This window comes from Aulostomus chinensis, chromosome 24 (assembly GCF_037954235.1).
Source record: "Aulostomus chinensis isolate RoL2024-O1b breed Wild chromosome 24, RoL_Achi_v1.0, whole genome shotgun sequence".
Lineage (NCBI taxonomy): Eukaryota > Metazoa > Chordata > Actinopteri > Syngnathiformes > Aulostomidae > Aulostomus > Aulostomus chinensis.
In genome coordinates, this window is record NC_141343.1 from 2,913,175 (window position 1) to 2,939,346 (window position 26,172).

General features: G+C 43.2%; 1 long non-coding RNA gene across 1 annotated transcript; it reads right to left on the bottom strand.

Annotated features, from left to right (window-relative positions):
- Positions 1–275: 275 nt before the first annotated feature.
- LOC147238387 (uncharacterized) lies at positions 276–4,956 on the bottom strand. The gene is made up of 4 exons (XR_015111902.1): positions 4,829–4,956; positions 4,602–4,662; positions 1,799–1,946; positions 276–412 (listed from the first exon to the last, which is right to left on the bottom strand). It is a non-coding gene; the product is annotated as an uncharacterized LOC147238387 (long non-coding RNA).
- Between the last annotated feature and the right edge of the window lie 21,216 nt (positions 4,957–26,172).

Consider the following 26,172-nt stretch of genomic DNA (forward strand, 5'->3'; position numbering starts at 1 on the left):
CTTGAAGCTTCTGCCGTTACCTCATCAGACCAGGGAAACATGTTTGTGTATAAAACAGGGTAACTTAATAGAGATGGTATGAGCGGGTTACTTTCGTGTATTTTCTAAATGTACATCATGATGTCTGCCTTTACAGCATTCGACTATATATCCATGATATTTGTTTGAAAATCGAAAATGAATGTTCTTAATTTGATTAAATAAAAAAAACAAACAAACATGCTGACATAATATGGGTGAGATGTTTTCTTACTTGTGGTCAGTCTGAGTTATGCAGGTACTTTTCTGTACCCAGGCCAGGCAGCAGCGGCTGCTGAGGTTTGGCTCGCTGCACGGATATATCATGGAGCCCCTTGAAGATCTGGTCCAGAGAGATGCTTCGGAAGCACAGGCGGATGATCGCATTACTCATCTGCAACACGGCAGAAAACAAACACTGTCTCACACACTTGTCACAAATAATGAGCTTCGGGGGACCGAGTTACAGACACTGAGATTTACATTTATTACACGCTCAAGTGCTGAGCTATAATAATAAATCGCTGTTATACAAAACCCAGGATAGGAAGAAGTCTTACAGTACAAAGGCATTAGCTCGGAAAAAAGGGGAAGAGAGAGCAAGTAAGGTATTAGCTGATTCATTACTCGCACCAGAGCACATGTTTGTGAAAGTTCACCAGTGGTCAGAGCTAACGAGACATCAAACTTCTCCTCTTTGTTCACCAAAGTGATTCTTAAGTAGCTAAAAGAACAACAACAACGAAACACAAGCAACATATTAAAGGTACGCTGATATTATGAGATAAAGGGGACGTTGGTGAATGATGATAAAGATTGTGTGCTGCTCCTTCAATGAATTGATTATTTGAAAGCTTTATTTTGAAAATGTAAAAAGGGAAACAAGCAGAAATAGCAATATAAAATGATCAAACACTGAATTTACACATCTGAAAAGTATCAAGTTATGAAATCCTTCCTCTTTTCGCTTATTCTTTAATTACTGGTCATCCGTTCACTTTGGTTTGAAATCATAAGCTACCGAAGCTTACTTTTATTCTTACACAAATACATCCATCAGTTTACTTTAGCTTGTGAAAAAACATGGAATTAAATCCCAAATACCTGTATCTAAAAAAAAACTCCAAATCAATATATTATGAATATTCATTTAATATTCACACTCCGTCCATCCATCCATCCATTTTCTATACCGCTTATCTGTTTAGGGTTGCAGGGTGGAGCCTATCCCAGCTGACATTGGGTGAGAGGCGGGGTTCACCCTGGATCAGGAACAATTAGGGGTTCAGTATCTTGCTCAAGGACACTTGGACATGGTCACTGGGGGAAGTGATGATCGAACCAGCGACCCTTCGGCTGCTAGACAGTCACTCTGAGCCACGTTGCCCCACTTATTCATACTCATTTAAATCTATGTATGCCACATCTCCATATTACATAATGATGCATCATATTCCACTAACACACTAAGTAAATATTCAGGCCATGCACATTTCCTTAATTTTTTATGAAATAAAAAACAGAAAATAAGGGAACATGCTATAAAACACCAGCGTGTTTCACTCCTCGGCCATCTGAGTTGTATTTGTGATGTCACAGATTGAATCCAGCCTTCACCTCCTGTGTATTCACTCTAATTCCAGTGCAAATGGAAATTCCATAAATATGCTCATAAAAATTGAAAGGGATCATTCTCTGACAGCTTGGCTCTGATACCTCTTGACCTTCGCAGCAAAGGTCACATATGGCATTGACATGAATTGACAGATCTTAAACTTACTTTACACTTCAGGCTTGGTCGTGGAACTCCTGCTTGAACCGAACATGTGATTGAATTCATAAGCTTAAAGCTCCACGTTGAAGTCGTTAGTCGTCCCCTGCAGGTTCAGTCCAACCGCCAGATGTGCGTCGTGCAGGGCTGGGCACATCTGTATCGATTCAACAGAGGACACTCAAAAAATACATAGATCTCTCTCTCTCACACACAAACACACACACACACACACAGATGTGGCTTTATACCGTTGAGGAAAATGGATAAATCTTAAAGTGAGTGTAATTCAAGCAGGAGCACATTTCATAAAAGCCCCGTTTTGATGTGCTGGGTGTCAATCAGGTATGCTGTAGCACGCACGCACACACACACACACACACACACGCACACACACAATGGTGGGAGGTTATAAATGAGAAGGAAGCCAGGCAAGGTGAGGAGAGTGTGTAATTATTGAGGATGATATGTATAGAGACCAGTGTGGAATGACAGCTCCCCTTTCATTTCCCTGATCACTGGTTTAATCCTGACGGAGCAGCAGCAGCCCACGGAGGAGCCCCGTCCACCAGGCCTCCAGAACACACTCCCAGTATCCAGACGTGTCTGCTTGTTTTTCATGAGCTCCTGTGTTTTATCCAGGTGCACGAGAGTGTTCACCACCACCCAGGCTGATTGTGGTAGAAATGTTGCTTTTCATAAAGGAGAGAGAGACAGAGAGAGACAGAGAGAGAGAGGGAGAGCGAGAGAGAGAAAGAGAGAGAGAGACAGGAAATTAAACTGATATGTAAATGACGGAAATTCTCATTTGAGCTGAAGGTTGAGAGTGCTACAGCATTAACCAGCTTATGAGTTAATAATGATTTCTCCCCCTGTCTCTCTCTCTTTTTTCTTTCTCAGTCTTTCACACACAAAAAGACACAGGTAGGAGAGGGAAAATAAAGACAACATATGTTCCTGAATGTTAAGACTTTCCCCTGAGCTCTTGTATAATCAGTTTCCTCAGAATCGGACAGATTTTGCATTACAACAGGACAGGCCTGACTTTTAAAGAGCATATCATCTGGACTTTTTGTTCTTCCCTCACAGCTACATATCTCTCTCCTCCTGTCTCTTCCTTTAGTAAAAACAGATGGCGTTGAATATATATCTCAGATGGACATGGAAGAGACGAAGGGTGTCAGACAGCTTGTAATAGTGGTGTAGCTCCGTGTAGCAAAACAAAGACAACATCAGCTGCAGCTAGAGAGAAGACCAGAGGCAAATGATCAGTGCAGCTATTACCAACCACAAGGGTTATTATTTTCTCTCCCCTCTCTTTGGTATTAGCTGGAACGAAACAGCCCAGTCAAAAGTCCTTGCCCTGCAGCCTTCAGTGATTGGAAAATGATATTAAACCAGACATCGTGTTCCCCCAGTGCAAAAAAGAAAAAAGGATAGAAAAAAAGAGAGAAAACACAAAGCTCCAACAAATGAAGGAAATAGTTGAGGCCCTGCAGGGGAGAGCTGGGCCAGTGGCACATCTCACACACACACACACACACACACACACACACACACACACACACACAGACTTGGAATACATTGCAGTTGCAGTCACAGTTGCAGATGTGCACACGTACACAGAATGGGTCGCGTTGAGTGCATGAGTCACATACACACACACGCACATAAAAAGAGGTTGAAAACACACACAATGACACAAATGGACTCTGATTAGAAAGTATTAGCCAAAAAACATCAGACACAAATGGAAACCACATCAGTGCTCTGGTTCTTCTCCAGAGGAGGAGAGGGCCTTGCTGCCTGATGGAATCCGTTTTCAGCAGAAAATAAACAAGGCATTTTTCCATCTCTATTATTTCATAGAGGGGGAGGACAGACTCCCAGCCATGAGAAAAGATGATGTGGTGGTGGGGCAGTAGAGGCGAAGGCCATCTGAGCTGTTTGAAGCACACACAGATTTGCAAAGCTCTCTCAGGCAAGAGACATGTTTATGGACTTTTCTTTCGTAGTACATTGTATCTGTTATCGACTTTATTGTATTAGATTAGAGTGGAATAACTGTCCACTGCAAAGGCTTGTTGTGTTCATCACCTCTAGATTTTGATACTGCAGCTGTGTACTCTCCACTGGGGTATTTTACAGTGCACGTTATTAACTCAATCATAAATATGGACCCATGATTGTAGACCAAAGTTGTCATTAAAAGTTTGTAGTATGGTTTCTTGTGGCATGAAAATGTACAATTTAATCAAACTTGGCCCTTTCAGACTCAATGGCACCAGAAGATTAGCCTGCCCTCCCCGCTAGCCGCCTGCTACCAAACACTGGCTAATACATAGTAAAAGCAGGCTTCAACAAGCTAAATGCCAACAATGACAAGCTTAACGCCAGCTCGTACACATTCCTACCTGGCTATGACAAGCTAAACGCTGGATAAACAAGCTAAATGCCAGCTAAGACAAGCTAAACACTTGCAAGAAAAAGCTAAACGCAAGCTAGGACAAGCTAAACACTGGCTAGGACAAGCCAAGGACCGCCTACCACTAGGTACATGCCAGCTAAGACAAGTTAAACGCCTGCAAAGACAAGCTTAATACCAGCTAACACAGGCTAAAAACCAGCTAGAACAAGCTTAAAGCCAGCAGTGTCAAGTTAAACACCAGTTAGCACAGGTTACACAACCTCAATGCCAGCTATGACAAGCTAAATACATGCTAGACAAGCTAAACACCAGCTAGCATAGCCTACACACAGGCCAAGCTGATAGGCGGCTCGCACAAGCATACAGCCAGTGTTTGTGACCTACCTGTCCAGCAGAAAGCAGGCACTCTCCACACTGGTCTTCATCCCCAGCCTCACGTTCAGTTCTTGAAAGCAGGTTAAAACCAAATCAAAATTCACTCTCGTTCTGGAACAAGTTTTATCCGCTTGTTGTTTCACCTCAGTACGGTTCCATTTAATCTTTTTGCATTTGCCATACTCTCAGGAATTAATTTCATCATGTCATTGGGTTTTAGCCAAGCCCAAACTCACCTGTACACTGGCATCAGACACATAGGCCAATAAGTGATAAACCAGATTAATTTTGTCTTGTATTTAGGGGAAAATGCCTCAAACTCTGGTCCTTGTCCCTGGAGGTCGGCTCCACACCCTCATTTTTGTCAGCTGGATTTAGCCTGATGCTGGATTCTGAATGGAGGCCTGCACAATGTCACTCTAGACACTGCTGAACTCATTCAAGTCATGACATCCTGTAAGTGATTATCCAATTTGGGAAGAAAACTCTTATTCTATTATTGCCTCCTGAGTCTTTCTAGATGTGTAATTCTATTATTTTCTAGGCACATACTTCCAAGCCGCGCATTTGTGGATCAGCGGTCAGCAGTGAAGCCAGCACGCTGCTGGACAGCTCGGCATAGTGAGTGACTTTACCTTGCAGCACAGTCCCTGCAAGGCAAATATTTGGATGTAAACATGTCTTTCCTCCTTCTCAGTTATGACAAATAAGTGAGTAAAATGTCTCTGGACTGCAGAGAAAATGCTTTCCAAGCAGCACAGAGGAGCGATGGAAAACATGACGTGACAGGATGGAAACAGATGTAACACTGAACATTTCTGCTGCACTTTAAAAAAAATAAGGAAAGCATTTTATCCTGGTTAATGAAATTCAACAACATAAGCTTCCTAAACTGCTGGTTCTGAAAACTGGAATCCTTCTTGTGGCTTAAAGGTGCACTCCTCACGGAACAAAAGGTTTGACAGCCACTTTGAAAGAAGCATCAAGCCTAATGGTGCTTGGCCTGTCAGATCATTGCAGCTACATCCACATTCGGAAAATAATTACAGCAAATGTTTTGTTTGAGCCAGTGTACCTTGATGTATTATCAAAGGAAAAGGAGAGCAAGTCAGAGACAGGGGGGCAGGCTGGAGATGAAGACGAGGAAGATGTTGAAATGGAAGGACACATGAAAGGCTATGAGAGAGAAGAAAAGTCTTGGAAGAGGGCAGCAAATGACTGTGACAATGAGGGTTCAGAAGATAATTATTTGAGGTTAAACATCTTCCCTTTGGTCTGTGGAACTGTCAGCTGAAATGAAAACAGTTGGGGTAATGAAAACATTTATGGGGTCTTTTTTTTCCTGTGAATTTCAGGGTATTGAAGCTCTGATGTCTGAGTACTGTGGAGGAGAGTGGGCTTCAATGATGATGATGATGATATCAGAAGACAAAAACAAAGAACTGATCCAGCAGCAAAAGAGCATGATGAAAGCAACAGGTTATCTCTTCATGTTATGGACAATACAGGATGCTTGACCTTGCACAGTTACATCTTTTAAACATATGTCTATTGCTGAGTGAGATGAATGTTTACAGAAAGCTGATTAGTTTTTTCAACATTTCTGTTTCAATTATGTTGCAGAAGTATGAGTCCTCTCGGTTCCTGTTTTATTTTGAAATTCAATTCTCCAGTGGTGTCTGTTTCCCTGTTTATTGAGCAAGTGGTTCCTCCATAAAGGGGGGCAGAAAATCTTGGTCGGCACACTGAAAACTAAAAGCTAGCACTGAAATTTAGGAGTGACTGAAGCATGTGTGATTCGGTCTATATTAACATGTAAAATAGTCATTTTGAAGTCTTGTTTTCTCTCTCACACAGCAGACATGCAGCCTGTGTGCTGATCCACCTCCTGCAGAACAGATGAGACACAGAGACACTTCCACTCACTGGCTGCCTGATACTAACCACTCGCTACTGTGGAAAGAATCTATGGTTTGTGCATCAAGTTGCTCAATTCAGCACAAGGGGATTCTTTTTCGATAAAGATTTCTATAGTGGTCTGAAATGTCTCCAAATCTAGTAACAAACTAGCTGACCGGCTCGTTTGAGGTTTGTCGCCGCTTTTGTCTTCCCTCGGACGATGCGGTTATGATAAATGACCTGACACCATGTTGCTGAAGGACACACAGAAGCAGGGCTGTGCAGGAACATGATGAATTAAAGGTAAATCATGTGCATTATTTAATAATTTAGTTGCTATTTCCTAAAAAATCTATTTACATTTTAAATTAGCTTCACATTGCTGCCTCCCAGGATAGTAGATTAACTGGTGGTAAATTTGAACGTCGATGATGAGTCGACCTGTTAATGAACGGAACATATTGAGCATGACATCATGTAAATTCAGATGGATTCTGATTGGCTGTCAGTGCTTCTATTATTCATCAATTCACAGTGAAAGTGACTCTTATATTATGTTTGCAGCCATAATTGGATGCTATGGACTCTTTATCCTTGTGAGTTATTGTTCCTTTACTGTTCTCCATTTTAGAACACTGAATACCCTCAAAGTCACTCTGCAGTGACAGCCAGTGTCAAACGTGGAGGTTCAAACTCCACATCCAAGTTGGCAGAGTTGGTCTCAGACTGTTAAATTGATTGTTCAAGTAAAATGCACATAAAGCTGCAATGTTGTCTGTGTGCTCATAAACCATCGTTCCTTTACGGTAGGTTCATTATAGGAAATATGAGCTGGTATTGGTGGCTAAGCTAAGCTATGTGCAATGTACGATGTTGCACTTTAACCCCACTTTTAAAGCCGCATGTAAAAAAAGCATAAGAACACAAAGATCCATCATCTACTGTAACATCGACTCTATTTGTTGCAACCAAAGGATGGTCGTTCATCTCTCCATCTACAAAGGTACATAACCTGGGTGTTATCATCTCCGGACTCCAAGGCCCCAGGACCTCATCCACGCCCTCATCACCCACCATCTGGATGACTGCAACGGCATCCTATTTGAGGCCCCCAGTAAAGCTCTGGACAGGCTCCAGTATGTCCAGAAGTCAGCTGCCAGGGTCCTCACCCTCATCCAACTTTATTGGCAGGTCGGGCCAGCTCCTCCTCCTGAAATCCCTCCATTACCTTGACATCCAATACCTACCTGACCTTCTCCATTGCTACAAATCACTGCGGAAACTTCCATCTGAGCGGCACCGACTGGAGAAAGGGAGCATCACTTGAAGTACCATTTCAGTGAATTCCTGCCCATGAACTTGCTGGCCAAGTCTTCCGAGCTGGAGTGTAAAGGCCCCAAAACCAAGTCCGGAATCCATCAGCCCCCCATCACAGCGTTTATCGACAATCTGACAGTAACAGCAGTGTCTTTCCCAGGATGCAGATCGATCCACCAGAGGTTCGAGAGGCTAACCACCTGGGCTCCGATCCACTTCAAGCCGGAAAAATCCAGGTCTCTAGTCCTGATAAGAGGTAAGGTGACTAGCCAGTTCCACTTTTATCGAGAAGGTACTGTACCCATACTCCATCAGTCACAGAGAAACCCATGAAAAGCCTCGGAAAAAACCTTTGACTGCTCCCTTAAGAAAGCCGCTTCCATCAGCGTAAGCAATGAACAACTGGAAAGTTGGCTGACTACAGTCGACAAATCAGGTCTTCTGGGGAAATTCAAGACGTGGTTATACCAGCATGGCAATCTGCCCAGGATACTGTGGCCATTGCTGATGTATGAGTTTCCAATCTCCACTGTGGAAGGGTTTGGGAGGAGGGTCAGCAGCCGTCTTCAAAGTCGGTTGGGCTCATCTTGAAGTCTAAGCAGCATGGCCCTATACGACAACAAGACCAAGCTGACGCTCCCTATCATCAGCTTTACTGAGGAGTTACCAGAGCGAGGGAAGTACTCCAGTGCAGGGAATCCAAGAACCCGGAGGTATCTCAAGCTGGCATTGAGATGAGGACTGGCAGAGAGCGGAGGGCACAGGTGGCTGTGGACCAGGCTGAATCAAGCTGTGTCACAAAGAACTCGCGGGAACTGTCACAACTGGCCGGACAGGACTGGGAACCATTCTAACAACCCACGACAAAAAGCTCAGGGGCAAGGAAAAGCAGGACTGGGTTCAACACAAAGTGAGGGCTGGGGTTGAAGAGCAGCGTGCCAGCCAATGGTTGGGATTGAGGCAACAGGGTGCTTGGACCAAAAGGGAGCCATTGACAGAAAGATCTCAGGGCCCGAGTTGTGGAGGGCTGAACCCTACCGCATCAAATTCCTCATTGAATCTGCCTGTGATGTCCTGCCTAGCCCATCGAACCTCTTCTGTTGGGGCAAGGTTGAAACTCCAGCATGTCCCTTGTGCCAAGGAAGAGGAACTCTGGAACACATCCTCAGCAGCTGCCCTAAAGCGCTTGGAGATGGCTGCTATTGTGGGCACCATGACCAGGTGCTGAAGGCGGTTGCTGAGTCCATCTACACTGCCATCAACCAGATCAAGTGCTTGCAACCACCAAGGCGCGAAATCTCATTCGTACAAGCTGGAGAACAATCACCTGCCCAGCGAAAGCCCAAACAGGGCTCCTGGGAACAGCAAAGGACCGGTAGCTAACAGTCGACCTGGGGAAGGAACTGAAATTCCCTGAAAACATTTTTGAAATGTGCCTTGGACCAGACATCGTCCTGCTCTCAGAGACATCCAAGCAGGTCGTTTTGTCGGAACTAACAGTGCCCTGGGTGGAGAGGATGGAGGAAGCCCGTGAGAGGAAGAAAGAGAAATATGTGGAGCTGGTGGAGGAGTGTACTGTAGCTGACGGCGTGCGCAATGCTTGCCCATTGAGGTCAGGGGAAGAGGCTTTGCAGGAAAGTCACTCTGCAAGGCCTACAGCTTCCCGGGCATCACAGAGGCATGCAAGAGGAGAGTCATCAGTACAGTTTCCGAGGCTGCAGACGGAGCCTCACAATGGCTGTGGATCCAGAAGGACAAGCAGTGGGCGAAAGCTTTTTGGACACAGGCTGGGAATTGATCACTCCTGGTCCGGTCACCTGGGTGAGGGGGGGTCTGAAAGACCCAAAACCCTCTGTGACCCCAGGTACTATCACTGATGGTGTGTCCAAGAAAATGCATCATAAGATGTACGTAACAACCAAACATAATTTTTCTTTCTTAAGATGAATTGTGGTTACCTTCTGCAGTTTTTCTGTTGTGGTATTGTCCAGAAAAACCTGAAAAGCTATGTGATGTTTTCTATCTGTTTGACCTCTGGCTCCTGCAGCTGCTAGTTGTTGTGCCCAACAGATTGGCACAGCAGCTCCTCCAGAAGGCTCTCGTAGGAGGCCAGATGTGTCCCTCATCCTCATCATTTCCTGGGCATTCAATAAATCTTTGATCTGAGGTGATGGGAGAAAAGGACGACAAAGAGATAAAACAAAGGGAAGGAGAAAAAAAGGACACAAGGGCAGCGCAGGTGAAATTAAAAGCAGGGATGGAGAACATTAATGATGAATGTGAGGGGGAGACGATGGAGCTACAGAGAGCAAAAAACAATGGAGAAAAAAAACACACAACATGAAGAATGTGGATAGGTGAAGGTGAGGGGTAGTGAGCCCAGCGCCTCATTAAATAAAAACTCTAAAGAGTCAGGAAGCAGATGCTGCGGCTTCAATGGCATTTTGAACAGAGAATCACAAATCAAAAGATAGTCTGTGTGACCTTTACGACAGGATCCCCAGAGAGACGAATGGAGAGACAAAGACACCCACATAAACACAACACACACACACACACACACACACACACACACACACACACACACACACACACGCACGCACGCACGCACAAAAGCCCTTAGGCTCCCTCTACAGTGTTTGTGCTGGCTTCTTGTCCTCGCTGGCCTCCTCAGGGCTGCACTGTAGGCCTTCCTTTGGGATGTCACCCACCATCTTCTTATACAGGACAAATCACAAAGCTTTCACTGCTTTACACCCTGGTGAAAGAAACAGAAGATCACGCAGAAAAAAAACAAAAAGTTTTGTTTTTTTCAAAATACAGCAGATGCAGTGAGTCGTATTTAAGAGGGAGCACAGCTTGCTCTGAGACGGTTAATGCCAACAAAGTGCAAGGATAAAGAGTGCACGGAAGAGTCGTGCACGTCAACAGAATGGCAGACTTTCAAGTTTTCTGTGTACAAAGGAGAATAAAAAGTGCTGTTAAGATGCATGGAAGGAAATATGCACAAACATCAAGCAGAATTTATTCAGTAAACTTCACCAACAATGGACAAGAGAGCCAGCAAAACAAAAACAAAAAAACAGCTAACCACGTATGTACCACATCTGTTTGGAACTGAAGATGCACAAGTTGAAATATGTATAACACAGAAACTGTTCAACAAACGATTACTGGCAGCCTAAACAGAGACCCACGCTCAGACTTGGGTTCAGCTGAGTTAATCTCACACGAATAAACGCTAATAGGACAAACATGAAAGCTGTAAGGGCTTATAATGAGAACCTCGTCCAAAAAGTAATAATTCAAAAACACAAACATCTCCAGTCAAATATTAATGTTCACCCACTGGACCATAATTATAGCAAAAGAGGAGGGACAGAAACATGCGTAGCATCAGGAGTAATTTTGTTCCAAATCATTCATGTTTCTCTTCTTGTACACAGACAATGACACAATGAATCCATTACATGTAGATTCACAGTATTTGATTGGAAACTGACTGCATGTTGTTTTCTGAAGAGGAAGATGAAGCGTCTCAGGCGCCCCAGTTGGCTAATGATGAAACTGAGGGTTAAAAACAAGTTTGCACACTTTTATCTCGCTTTCACCGCAAATGAACAGATCTGAAGAATTCTTATGTCAAAAAAATAGGAACTGCAAGAAAGAATGTACAAAAATTTACAAAAATACTCAAATTTTATGGAAAGTTGGTAATCTAGCAAATCTTTTGGGCAATATTTTGCTGAGATACATTGGAAAAGTACTTGCTGGAACAATATTAAATTATGTTAAATATGTATAAATGAATTGTGATCTCAGGAAATTTGGTGGTAAAAACAATTTCTTTCAATCAGAATTAAAAAAAAAAAAACAATGCTAAGACTTTGATTCGCTCATTATCAATAAAAGTTTAATTTGCTTACTGTCATATTTCTTTTTTCCTGCCAATACCATAACATAACAAAACAGGTTGCAATAAAATGCAAAAAAAGCCAAATATGGTGATAATCTGACGATGACTTGGAGACATTTTTGAACGACAGATTCTTAACACAGAATGTTTCCCTTCAAAAGTTTTGTCTGAATAAAACAGAACTTTATTAGAACATTCTCTAGATTAAAAATGTTCTTTAATGCATCATTGGAACTTGCAGCCTGCGAGCTGGGTAGAAAAGTAGAGGGGAACGGTGAGGAAGATCAAGATGAATAATGAAGTCAGTCGTTGTGCTTCCTGTTCACAATCAACATTGCAACAGTAGCTGGACATCAACACTTTGACACCGAATGGCAGAAAAGATGCATTAGCCTTCAAACTGAAGAGCAAAAAAAAACAAGACAAGGGCAGGAAACGGTGGAGGTCAAATATAAGCCGGCTCGCACGTCATCGACGTTTGAAACGACAAGTGTTGTTTCCCGATAAGTGGATATCGTGTTCTCTCCTCTGTGCTGTATCTGCTTTAGTTTGAGTGATTTATGTGTGTGTTTCTGGGGTCGGTTGACCTCCATAAGTGAATGGATGAAGAAAAAGTGATTGCTCCGAGCTATAGAAGTGCTTTGCATGATTACTAGCACTCAATCTGACATGGGAATGAAATCTGTACACCTAGAAGCTATAATATTACTCATGTTCTCTGTTTACATATTGATGCCGTAAACCCTCCCATCTGCAGTCACTATGTGAAGTCACTGTGACTTCATTGTTCTTGAATTTGGAGTTAGAAGTTTCTAGAAAGCAGAAATGTTTAGCCTACAGGCTAGATTTGCGAATCGTGGAAATCTAAAACCTTGAAATGCCTTTGATTATTACTGACTGAGTGAAAATGATATTGCAAAATGAGAATTTGCAGGGAGCTGTGGGAATGAAAGGGATTTCTGTCTGGATTATCCAATCTTTGTCTGATTATACGGGGAAACATGGCGCTGCATCAGGTAGAGAGGAGGTTGTAATTGTGGGTGTGCAGTTTCTGTTTACTTCCAGTGTGGGTGCGTTGGTGTGTGTGCCTGCTTATGTGTTGCTTCTTTGAAAAGCAGTGGTGTTTCGTACCCTGATTGAGATAATTAGCATGAGAATTGAACCATCACAACGCACCAGTTTGCTGTATGATTACCCCTGTGTGTGTGTGTGTGTGTGTGTGTTTGTGTATGTGCGTGCGTGCATGTGTGTGTATGTGTGTGTGTGTGTGTGTGTGTGAATCCAGCTAGTGTGTCAGCGTTTACCTTTCCGGCTTAGCAAACAACACAGAGCATCTCTTTGGCTGCAACATGACAGAACAAGCCTAAATTGTAGAGGCGCTTGTCATTCCACATGAAGCAGATCAACGGTTAGTTGTCACACTTCCATTTTTGTCAGATTGGAAAGCAGGAGAAGCTTTTATTGTGGTGCGCTATCTCTTTGAAAAGGAAATGTCTTCTACATATGACAGGATAATGTTTAATGAATCTGATTAAAAGTGCCGCTGTCAAGGATGGTTGTGGTTAACACATGGGAGCTTCTGGATGTCAGAGGTTTAACTTCAGCGGTGGATTTGGAATGAGGAAGTAGAAGCTTGCATTGAGTTATAAAAAAAATCAAAAATTTTGTTGGTCTTGGAACTGGAAACAGAGATAACAAAGGTATCTAGATTCAGACAGCCTTTAAGCTCAACATAGCTTTTTTTTTTTTTTTTTAACTACATCTCAAAACCTCCAGCTATCAGGGAAGCCACTGACATGATATTTTCAAAATAAAGCTCAAAACTTATTAACTTTATACATTACTTTACTTTGAACGACCATCTCATCAAAATCACTCTGGCTTTATTCTCTTTTCAGTATTCTCTGGTGTTCTCTCTTTGTTGTAAAGCGCTTTGAGCTGCCGTTATTGTATGAAAGGTGCTTTGCCAATGAAGTTTGGTTATTACATTATCGATTGTAGCAATCTGTGTGGCGCTGTGTGCATGCGTGTGTAACTGACAAACACACACACTTAATTCATACTACATTTTCTTCTTCATGTGCTCGAGGAGCAGGTGGCGGTAATGCACCTCACACAGTTGGAGTAGAAGTGGGAAATGGCACAACGATGACAAGGGGAGCTTTTTTTGTTTGTCCGAGCTAAAAAGACAAAAAGTGGAGGAGCCACCTAACAATAGGGGAATACACTGGTGGGGGGCATCGTTAATATTTGACAGGCTCTCAAATTAAGCACAAAAAAGCAACATGGGGCTTTGGTGGACGCAGCTGAGAGTCTGGCTGTGACTTCAGCACTGGGACCGTCACAGCTAACTTTAGTAGCAAGTGACACATTGAGCTCTTGCTCCAAAGTCACAGAACATTCCTGAGGTGTGCCGAGCAGCGTGGGCAGAAATAGAACAAGCTTTCTGGAGGGTTTGGAACTTTCAGGGAACTTTGAATATTACCTATTTGTCATGGCTGCATGTGATGTGCACTACTGCTTCATGGGTGCAGGTGTGACAGCTAAAGCACCACACCTGCACCTAGCTCTGATACCTTCAGGTATAGCTTGAGCACAACTGCACGAGGATGTGTCATAACACAATACATGCAATAGCCTCTTAGTGCATTAACATCTGTAACGTCCATTGGCATTTGATTTTAATGTTATGTAGAAGTGATGCAACTACTCAAAAAACATAGGTGATAAAATTTGTCATCATTGTTGACTGATTAGTGCCGCTAATTCTGAATGTATATCACGCTGTGGAGCGGAGCTAATCTCTTCCAGAGCTAATGTAGCTGAGCTAAGAGTTCAGCCGCCTTGCCTCTTTACTGTCTTTGCTGAGGCGTGCTAACGTTCAGCAGCCAAAGCGAGGCAAGGGGAAAATAAAACATCAAAGCACAATTGCAGCAGTGTGATAAAACTTGTTGTCTTGTAGTACTTCACTCAATACTGCATGTTATGAACAGAAGATGTTTAATGCTCATTAAGCTGCTACTGATACAAGTGAAGTTTTCAAAATACTTTGTCCGTTAGCACGTGCCCAAAGCAACATTAGCAGGAATTAGAAAACGCTATGTATTGTCACCTTATGATGGGGGGTATTGGTGGTTCATTTAAGTGCTGCACAGAGAACCGTGTGTGTGTGTGTGTGTGTGTGTGTGTGTTGCTTCAAACAACTTCCTCACAAGCCGACAACCATGTAAACAGCAAACTGGAAACTCCCAGCTAGGGTGGTGACAGCAAGTGGAGGGAGACAACAAGTGTTTCCATCCACAGCAGCTCTCCAGCAGCACAGACTCAACACACCTGGTGAGGTCACCAGAAGAAAGGAGCAAACCCAATACGAGCTGCTGATTTGAAGCTGGAACTTCCTGTGATACTTTGCAGTTCAAAAAACAAAAAAATTTAAAGTCCCTCAACACTCAAACATTTAAAGGTACAGTTCAACTTTGGGTGGTGCATTTATGTAATAATCGGTGAGAAACACACGTGTTGCATTTATTAGGCACCCCGAGTTCATCGTTCAAACATCTTTCCACTTCTGTAACAGGGGAGCAATCTGGCGCTAATGCCGTGTATGGAGGGGTCTGCCGAACATACACTCTGCTGCTGTCCAGAGATATATTTTTTTAGCTTTGCTACCTTGTGTCGTGTTGTTCGGCGACCAACTGTCTCTCCCTCCACCTGGGAGGCTGACAAGCTCCCAGTGCATGTTAGCTGCCCTTGATTTTCCTCTTCCTGTGGGGTGCTGAGGGCAACCAAAGGGGGGCTTGCAAACCGGTCATCCCACTCCATTCTGTGAGGGGTCAGCCCACACTGCGCTAAAACTGCACGGCTGCGTCAAACATCTCCTCTGTGATTACCGTCTCTGACACATGGACAACGTAGGCCAGCTGCTCTGCCACCTGCCCGTGTAAAATAGCGAATCAGAGGAGAAATGAATCAGAGTGATGGCGAGGAAGGGATGAGATATGAAAAAAGAACACAGGGGCAAAAGGGATGTGGGGGGGGGATTAAAGACAAGAAAGAAAGAAGGGGCAGAGGCAAAAAATGGATAAATGAGACATCAGAGAGACAGAGATCATGAGAGGGATAAAAGAAAAAAGAGAGAGGCAGAGAAAGACAAAGAGCAAGACCATAATGGGGATGCAAACTTTCCAAATGCCACATACATAGCAAGACATTCTGAAATACATAATTAAATTGTGGCATTCAGTGATTCTCTTTTGTGATCCCTCGAAAGCAGGAAACCACTACGGCCATGAAATGGGAGACATTTTTATTAATTCCTGCGTGTCTCTTTGGATGCAGCTCACTCTGTATTCAGGGACATCATTATCAAAATCTACAAAAGCTCTTATCAGTTATAATACCACATAGCGCCGCGCTGCCCGTGTGTGTGCAGGGGTTTTGGGTGTGTGTGCGTGTGTGTGTGTGTTTGACAAGGCTTGGCAGCAATCTCTGCTTCACATCTTTTGGCTTCTCGGGAGAATGGGCAGTCCAGCTTTTCACAGTGTTGTGGGTTCTTTCTTTTTTTGACATTTTCATTAGGTTGAATGAAAGCTAAACAGGTATCGGACGAAGCACTGTACAGAGTGTGAACAAAGGCGTTCAGGTACAACCTATCTACACCCGGCCACTTAAAACACAGCTAAACATCATCTAATCCACAACGACATTCAGCCCTGGTGTTTTTTTTCTATGTCAAAATGTGCTGCTTGAGCCTTCTCATAGAAATTAAGCAGCCCCCCCTGGGATTTTCAATGTCAGAACATTCATTATGAGGCTCAATGGGGCACAACTCTTTCATTAAGGGGCCCATAACACATGTCTCACTGGGGTTCTGTCGTTATCTGTCGGTGCGGCTCTCCTCTGCAGCTAAAGCTAAGAGAGAGAGACTGTGGCGTACCTGTAAGGGCATGAGGACTCCTCCTGCTGGGCTATGATGGTGCTCGGTGGAATTGCACCGCTTGCTCTCTTTGTCCTTCCTCCACAAGTCCTTTGTTACAGAAGGAAAGAGCCGCAGAACTAAAAACTTGTGCAGGCTGAGAGAATCCAAGGACGACAGAGGGAAATTTTAGATGCAATACTGTCAGCGCAGGACTGAAATAATGTCTGCGGCTACTAATGTCACACATCCCCCAATTACAAAGATGTAGATCCTAATTGGAGAAGGGCACCATGACCCCCCCCCCCCCCCGACACACACACACACACACACACATACATACACAAACAACTATAAGACTAGCAGGTGGTGCCTGAGGTACAGCCAATATCACTCAAAAGATACCAGGATGCAGATTATACAGGGAAAGATGTAGTCGAGTAACAGCCAGATGTGTGTGTGTGTGTGTGTGTGTGTGTGTGTGTGTGTGTGTGTGTGTTTATGTGTGTGTATGGCTGCCTACATTTAGCAGCTGTTATTTCCAAGGGGAAAGGGCACACACACACACACACACTGCAGAAAGTATGGATCAGCACATGTAAATGCCAGCGATGTTTTCCCAGGCAGAGTGGTAATTAATTCTATTAATTTAATTGATGAGAGGACGGTGACTGTGCAGGTTCACTGAGCACAAACCAGCAGCCCATATTTTTCCCTTTTTTTTTCTTTGTTAAACTGAATTTAAATGAGTTTGCGTAGTTGTTGCCCGAGGGGGAAAAAAAATATTGACAGCAATTTAAGGAACATCGTTTCCAATGATTTATAAAGGAAAGAGGAAAACAGCTGTCAGGTGTAGAAGAAGCAGGCAGGACTCGAAATGTGGCCTCATGGATGTGCACCAACGTGATGTGAAATAATGAATAATAATGAAATAAATAAGGGTTTGATATCCTTGCAATCGCGCGAGCGCCCAGGACAAAGAACAGCAGATTAACAGCAGGATCGCGATGCACCAGAGTCGAGACGGCGATGTCGCCTGGGAGTAGAAATGTACTCCTTGAAGTTCTCAAGCTGAACAGTTTTCATGCCGTCATCAGATGGAACAACTCCTCACTGTGCCGTTTACAAACAGGAGCCAATAGATGGTCACCTTTCACTCCGAGTTGAACCTCTTTGCCCTTTATTTTAGAATCTATTAAAAGATCCTGGTGCTTTCCTGTAGAGCCAGGCTCCAACTGCACCCCTCCACCGCACGCAGGGTTCTCAGGTCGTCCTCCCTGGGTTTTGTTAGTTTTCATCCAGCACATATCGGGACTCCGCTCCTCTTCGTCGGCTGCCTCCAAACCGTGGAATAATCTCCCTACAAGCTTAAGAGCTCTGGACTCTAAACCTTCCTGTTTAAACAGACTTTTGGTTAGATTTGCCTGGAGTGTTTTCTCTTTTATTGGCTCCCATGTATGTTTTATCTGATGTTTTATCATGTCTGCTTTTCTTTCATTCTACCTGTGAAACATCTTGTGAGCGTGTCTATATACAGTATATACAGTATATACTGTATATATATATGTATGTATGTACATATATGTATATATTTTAGACCTGTCAGTTGACTAAAAAAATTAATCCGATTAATCGCATGGTTGTCCATAGTTAACTCACGATAATCACATTTTTTATCTGCTCTAAATCTACCTTAAACTGATATTTTCCTTTTTTTAATCAACCATATCAACATGGGAGTAGGCAAATAGTAGCTTCCTGCAAATGCAGCATGTTTATTAGTGTTGGAGCAATGTACTGTCCAGAAGTACAAACAAAACAAAAGATCCATCCATCCATTTTCTCCCTCTTATCCTGTTAAGGGTCGCAGGGGGGTGGAGCCTATCCCAAGGGCTACGGGTGAGAGGCGGGGTTCACTCTGGACAGGTCACCAGTCCATCCATATATAATATATATGTGTGTGTGTGTGTGTGTGTGTGTGCATGTGTGTGTATAAGAGCCGTCACACTGTCCTGAGCCTGGCTGATTCAATTCCACGTATCCTTTTCACTCTGGTCATTCTACTTGTTTTTATTTTCTTTTCATTTTAACAGTTTTGTGGAGTGACAAGGCTCCACCGGGCCCTTGTACCCAGGGCGGGGATTCTGGTCTCCAGAGACTGTTTGAGGGTTCAAGGAGACGGGTGGTAATTAGGGTGTAGGACAGAAGCTCCTGGTGGAAGAGTTCCTGCTTCTGTTTGCTGTGGCTTAATAAAACTGCTGAGCATCAGCTTTTACAGCCAAACACAAGTGTGTGTGTGTGTGTGTGTGTGTGTGTGTGTGTGTGTGTGTGTGTGTTTAGTGTGAAGTCTGTGTCAGGACATCATGGAGCCTGGTTGTGCAGTCGCCAGGGTGCTAGTATTGTTTAATGGTTGGTGATATCATTTGGACTCCAGTTTAGTTGAATTGTGTTTACAGCATTGAAATGATACACGCATTCCCTTCATCAAAAAAATAAAAAAGATTTCATTTTGTTATGGAATGACGAGAAGCTCCGCCCCCTCCAATGACTAGTCAGCATTGAATCCCACTATAGGTTATGCATCCTCTGACATAAAAGAACTTAAATAATTCCTTCTAGTCAAATTAAATTATGTCACAGTAGTTATGACAGAAGGGAAATGTGTCATAACCCTCACCAAGTGACTTTTTCACCTTTATTCAGAATGACAACAAGCTAAGCTACGCTATGCTAAGCTAAACGAAGCTGTAACAGTAACATGGTTCAGTTATGGCTGACCTGTATGCATCTACATGTTTTTTTTTATTGTGAAAAACACAGGACAGACAAAGTGAGAGAAGACACAATACAACACAGTACAAGACAGAAGACACACCAAACGTTCAATAGTTATAGATAGATAGTTTTGTGTGTGTGTGTGTGTGTGTGTGTGTGTGTGTGTGTGTGTGTGTAGGGCGCCATGGAGGGTTTGGGGGAGCCGGGTCAACCTAGGCTCCGGGGGAACAGGAGACAGACCCCCCCAGATTACTACCACCATCCTGATCCGGGTCTGCACCACCCTGCTTGCTGGGGCTGTGGTGTTGGTGAGTCTGCACAAGCAGCCTCTCAGCCTCTGCCTCGTCCCCCAGAGAGCAGCGGGCTGTGAGAGGTGCATTAGTTGATACATATAAAATGTATTTAAAGAGCAGCTGAATTATTTAATTCCAGCGTGTCAGTCTGGGGTCCGTCGGGTCTTTGAACTGAGTGGATCCAGTTTAATGTCGGTCGGCCATGTGGACAATCTCACAGCGTTGGTGGCGTCGATGCTTTGCCGCTAACATGGTTTCTATTAACATTTTGATGGCTTTACCAGGTTGTCGGGACAGAGAACCTTCTCCGTGTCACCTCTCTGGTTTCCATTCATATATGCCCGCACACGTTTTTTCACACTTTTGATATGCAGAGATACGCTGAGAGACACCCATTTTCATCATCACATCTGGTTCGCGTTATCAGACCAGCGATTCTTTCTCTTGATGTTATTTGGAGCGCAGCCATTACCCCTGATGGTTGTCTGGACTTCAAAGTTTATGTGATATCGCTCAAATTTACTTTATTCTGAAAATCCAAGAAAACGAAGAGGAATCACTCATTCTCTTCCTCTCAGAGATATAATTACATCATTTTAGATAATCATGATACGAGTCATTTCAACAATAAAAAGCTGGGAAAGACATGACCTTTGACTTAAATGTGTATAAAATTAATTGTCAGCGCATCTTTAGAATATCTGTATTTTCATTTTCATCTCTTACCTTGAGGTTGGACCAGTTGTTGTCTGACAGGTCCTCAATGGTCCTGGAGAGACAAGAAGACCAAGGCACTACAACCAGAGGAATAAGAAGCGGTGTTGTGTAACTTCACTTCTGCTGCTCCTCTTTAAAGCTACAATGACGACGCTAAATCACCCAGCGGCCATTTTGACTATGATTTTTGAAAGGGAAGCTGAGCAATCAATCAAAAAATGCTCTAAAAACTAGCAGGAGCTGCTCTTCAGATGCAAGGGAACGTGCTCATCTGGTGAACACCCTACCCTGCGGGGAAAATGACCATTCCCACTAAAATCACGAGTCATTTTTTTTGGTATCATTCAGCTTTATTAGCGGGGCCGCTCGCACCTGAGCCGTCGTCCCTTATCCTGCGATTGACAGCTGGGGCCTGTGGGGAGCGCCATGAATAATTTGTGGGCAGAGAAGAGCTGCAGGCAGGCAGCAAATTCTGAGACAAAAGTAATAAAATGGTGAAGTCAACAGCTTCATGAACTATTTATCTTTCTGGAACGGATACGTCCTCTTTCAGTCTCTGTCTGCTCTGTTCCACTCCAGCCATCCCACTTGTCAAAGCCCACAGCAGTCCAAGCTTTATTGAAACTTTGATTTGGTTTTCCCCAAGTTGTCACTTTTTAGGGACTGTGTGCAATAAAGGAGTCAGGTTATTGGAGAGAAGAACAGAATAAAAGCTTAATGAAAAAGAAAAAAGAAAAGAAAGAGCAAGAGAAAACTTTACAGGGAGAGACGGCGCACCAGAGCGAGATCTAAAGATGGAGTCAGTACAAAAGTTGACAGTGATCAATAACATTAATATTGAGACAGTCAGCTTCAGGCACATTCACATAAACAAGAGGAATGAGTGACAGAGCAAAGCTTTGCAGCTCTCACACCTATTAATTATATCACACATGCAATATTGTCCTGTCACATGCAATATTGTAATTCATAAGCGCAGATTTTTTTATTCTCTCCACTGAGTCAGACACGAATAAATGGACCAAAAAAAAAAAAAAAAAAGGAATTTGAATAAAATAGGTGATACTTGATAAAAGGTCCAACGCACACACTGACTAGTCACCCTCATATGTCTGAAAGTGTAAAAATACAATAACTCAATACAATCAGTATTCAGTATTCCCTGGACTTCATGGAGATACTTTTAATGTATCATTGTAATCAAGTTTCTTCAAAAACCCAGCAAGAACAGAGGACAAGCTGATCAGTCACTCACCCGGCGAGCCCTGCAACGACGCCTGGATCCCCTCTAATCCATAATCACTATTATTAGAAATCAATGAGTTATAAAACCGGTCAGAATGATGTCAAAGCTGCCGCTGCTCCTGATTGGTTCTCAGATCGTGACGCCTGGCAAAACAACGGCGACACAGCTGTAAACTGCATCGGAGCAGAAATAGAAAATGGAAGTGATGACTCAAGAATTTGTGTGTGCGATGGCGTCACATATCGTGTTTCACTGAGAGGTCATCTTATTCTTTCTTTTCCGGTGCACCACTTTGTGGCTGTCGCCTGTACGAATGCATAAATGCTGACGTGACGATTTCCTAGAACTGTCTGACATACAAACCACCTCAGTTGGATGGTGGATCATGTGGTCAGCAGACGAGCTCGTCTAGAACTGCAATAAATCAAGAAGCTAAGAAAGATTCTTGTCGTCCTGTCACAAATTTGATTTTTCAACTAAAAAAACAGCTTCATAGAGGAATAACTCGCTGGATATTATAACCAAAAAAAAAAAAAACCCCATCACAAATATAGCTTAAAAATGAAGAGACGCTGGTGGAGCTGCAGCCAGCATGAGCACATGAACTGGGATCCAGTCTGTTCAAAATTCTACACACTTAGGAGTCCATGGCGTAAGATTGGTATCCCACTTCCTCCAGGTTCCCAGCTCTAATCTGTTTTTGTCAGGTTTGCGTTTTTCCTCCTCTCCCCAGCATTTCTCTTTCACTTAATGGTTCTCTTTATTCACCAATACATTTTTGTTCAAATTACACTAATTCATACAAAGTTAATAAGATTTGTTTTAATTAAATAAAGTGCATTTTCATCAAACCAAATGCGCCGTCTATCCAATTATCCTGTTCCACTCGTAGCTTTAAATGTACATCTTAATGAAAATGGCTGGAGGAAGTTGGCCGTGACTTTTCACTGTCACTAAGCGGAATGGTAAAATTCCAAAAAAAAGGAGAGAGGAAAAAAAAAACCAAAAAACGTCGGTCTCTTACTTTTGTCCGGGCTCAAGCTTTTTAACAAGAGCAAGGTGAAAATGGTGGAGCCGTGTAGTATCCCTATCAGCGGGTTGACCTCCGGCTGAGCAGGGCCGCTCCTATCATGTACTCCAAAGGCTAAGTAGTAAAACTACCGTGACTCTGCTCCGGGTGCTCTCACCATCTCCTCATCTTCTTTTTTTTTTTTTTCCCCCTGCCAGCGTGGACTGTCCAAGAGTTGAACCCATCTGCTGCAAAGGCAGGAAGTTGGGACCACTTTTACATCATGTTTTATTTAAAATAAAAGAGATAAAACATTAAAACTGCAGTCAAACCTCTTTTTTTTTCCAGGTGAGAGGATCGAGAAGGAGTCATGAAAAAGGTGCTTCTTGAATACTGTTTTTCAGGGGTTTTTTGGGGGGGGGGGGGGGGGGGGTCAAAGATGCAACTAAAGTTAACAACATTCAAATGATAAGATTAAAACAAATAAACCTTTTCAGCAAAAGATAAAAAAAATGGATTAAAACCAGCTGAAAAACTGAAGAGACATTAAATCCCACCACAAAGAAAATCTATTTTTACACAGGAAAAGACATAAAGTCATTTTTTCTAGTTTTCTTTACAGGTGAGTTTTAATCAACTAAGACTTCATTGAAAACTTGTTGATGAAAAGTTAACATTTGACACTTCGAAAATAAAAAAAGATTTTTGAATTTGACTTTGCTTTTGTGAATCAATTTGAGAATCAGTCACTGTGACAAAAATCAAAAGGTAATCTACAAAATGAGACCAATCAACTAATCAGCTAATACATTTAAAACCAACTTTAATCCAATGGATCAGCCAGAAAAATGGTATAAATGAGAAAGCGTATCTTAACTGGCCTTTTAGGGAAGATTAAGTTTTAGTATTTTTCATAGAAATGTAGAGTTTTAGTATTATTAGTAAAGTTTTAGTTCGCCCTGCAAACCTGCACCTCCTGTCTGAGATCTATGTATATTTCTCACGGCTCACAACCGCACACTAAAAGCTTTTCAAGAGACTTTGGCTGTTTCAGAGATTCGATTTATTAAACATGACAATCACAAATCTATCGTGAGTGCTGCTAAGACGTTTACATCAAAAGAAGAGCAGGGAGAGATTTTGAGAATTCACAATTCCCTGCCAAATCCATCAGCAAGGGTCGCTTTTATTCTGAAGAGGCAGCTTTTATTGTGGAATGTGAAGGAAGTAGGCCAATCAGGAAGCTGTTAGAGGAAATGGAACACGGGGGAAAGGCCGCTGTGTGTGAACTGGTCATCTGGTGCAAAGGAAATCCAAATAGCAGCTGAGAGTGAAGCAGGATGAGAGACGGAGCCTGAGTCTTGGGCTGCTGCAGGGATGCTAATTAGCTAATTGCTAAGTTACTGTTGCTTAGTTTGTGATTCCCTTGGCATATTCTAGTGTTTTGCTAAATAACTGAATTTGATTTGATGCTAGAATTAACTCCCATTTTTCTGTGAAACTGAATAAACGGCAGCATCATTCCACCCTATCAGAAAACCATCGACGCGTCGTCAGCAAACACAGAGACGATTCCAGAAGTTGTCTTCTGCTGCCTTTTCTGAGTTAGGGCAGAAGGCGAAGCATGGAATGGCATGAAAAGCTTGACACAACACTAATCTCGATTTCGGCCCTGGCTCCTCTCTACACCACAGAAAAGCGGGTTTCTTACCTTTCCTCGTCACGTGTGTGTGCGGCTGGGTGTCGTGGCTTGAATAGGACGTGAAGGCGTGTCAGTGGGGAGCTGCGGCTGAAATGAGCAGGATTGATGTGCTCACAGCAGATGGCCTCAGATCCATCAGCAGCCTGTGCAAATGGACTTCATTCACTGTATATACCTGCACTATTTTGTGCCCTTTACAACTCAGCTGCACCGGAGGCCACCGCAGAGAGGTCATTGTTGTAGCTTTACTCACTCATGAATGCACATGTACAGCGCAAACACACAGGCACAGGAACACGCGCGCACGCACGCACGCACACACACACACACACGCTGTTGCTGAGCAGACCTGGGCAGAGGGCTAAATTAAGAACAAAAGTACAACGCTGAGGTGTTAGTGGAACAAACTCGCTGACCGCCGTGCATCACGGGGAGCAGCTGTGTGTCTAGACGTTGTTACTTGAACAGAACAGAACAAGTTTACATTTCCAGCATCAAGAAAAAATTTAAAAAAAATGCAGCGCTCTGACTTTCATCCCATCCAGAGTAAGACATCACATACTGCAAAGCTCTTGTGTTTTAGTGTGCATGTAGACATCTGGTATTCTAAAGTAATCCTCTGAAGATACTAAAAACTAACTCTGTTTTAAGTGGAGTTGCATGTCGAGACTTTTTCATTCACTCATGTTTATTTCTCAATAATTCATCGCACAGACAGGGATGAAGACTCCTGATAGTTTGGAGGCCTTCTCAGTATGTTGATGCACTTTCTAGTAGTGCCCCCCCCCCCCCCACACACACACACACACACACACACACACACGAGCGCGCGCACCCCTACCAAAAATCTGTAATAACCAATGCTAGATCAGGGCTTTAAATCTGCTTTCATACACCCTAGGGCCTCAAAGTCAGCCAAGTAAAAGTGTCTGAGGGTGAACCAGTGCTGTCAAGCAAGATGGAGCTGTGGCAGTCTCATGTATTTGATATTAATGGCATGTTTGATTGATCGGTTTGAGCCAGGATGAGGTGAGAAGGTTGATATACGTACTCAAGCTGGGACAAAACAAAAACAGAGTCAGAAATATGTGGTCTTTATTCAAGAAAAATCAAACGTATATTCCAGCTAAAGCCACTCTTGTTCATTTACTCCACTCATTCATCCCCTATCATGCAAAACAAAATCAATAGGTCTTCTAATTGTGGTAATCAGCGCAAGTGTTCTTACGTTTAAGTCAAGTAATGTCAGTCAAGTTTGTTTCCAGCGGCCTTAAGGTGTCATTGATCCCTGATGGTATAAAGAGATTAAAAGGTTCCCTGTCCTTTCTGCGTTGTTGACAAGCGTTGTGAGTCATTACAGCATTAGCATAAAGCTGGCTCATCAATAAGCACTTGGTTGATCCATCAATCTTCCTCAGATGTAGCCCAGGGGACTCCACTATAGGACCCTACCAGCTCAGAGAGAGGCTGCATGGACAGCCTCGAACTGTCAATCACGCGCTGATAGAGAGAGACACACACACACACTTACCTGTCCTGGCGTTTGCCTGAGGACTGAAGCGTCACTGCCACGCTCTGATCGATGCAGCACTTCAAGTCTTGTGCCTGTGTAACCGCTTCTGCTAGTCTTCGTTCAGATTTTGACTTGTTTGTGGAGTGATTTTGTGTGTGTGTGTGTGTGTGTGTGTGTGTCGGAAGGGGGGTGGCGAGACGAGCAGAAGTCTACAAGTTAGTGTCTGTCAACTTTTGTAATGTCTTGTGTGCTATTTTCATTTATGGATGCCAAGTAGG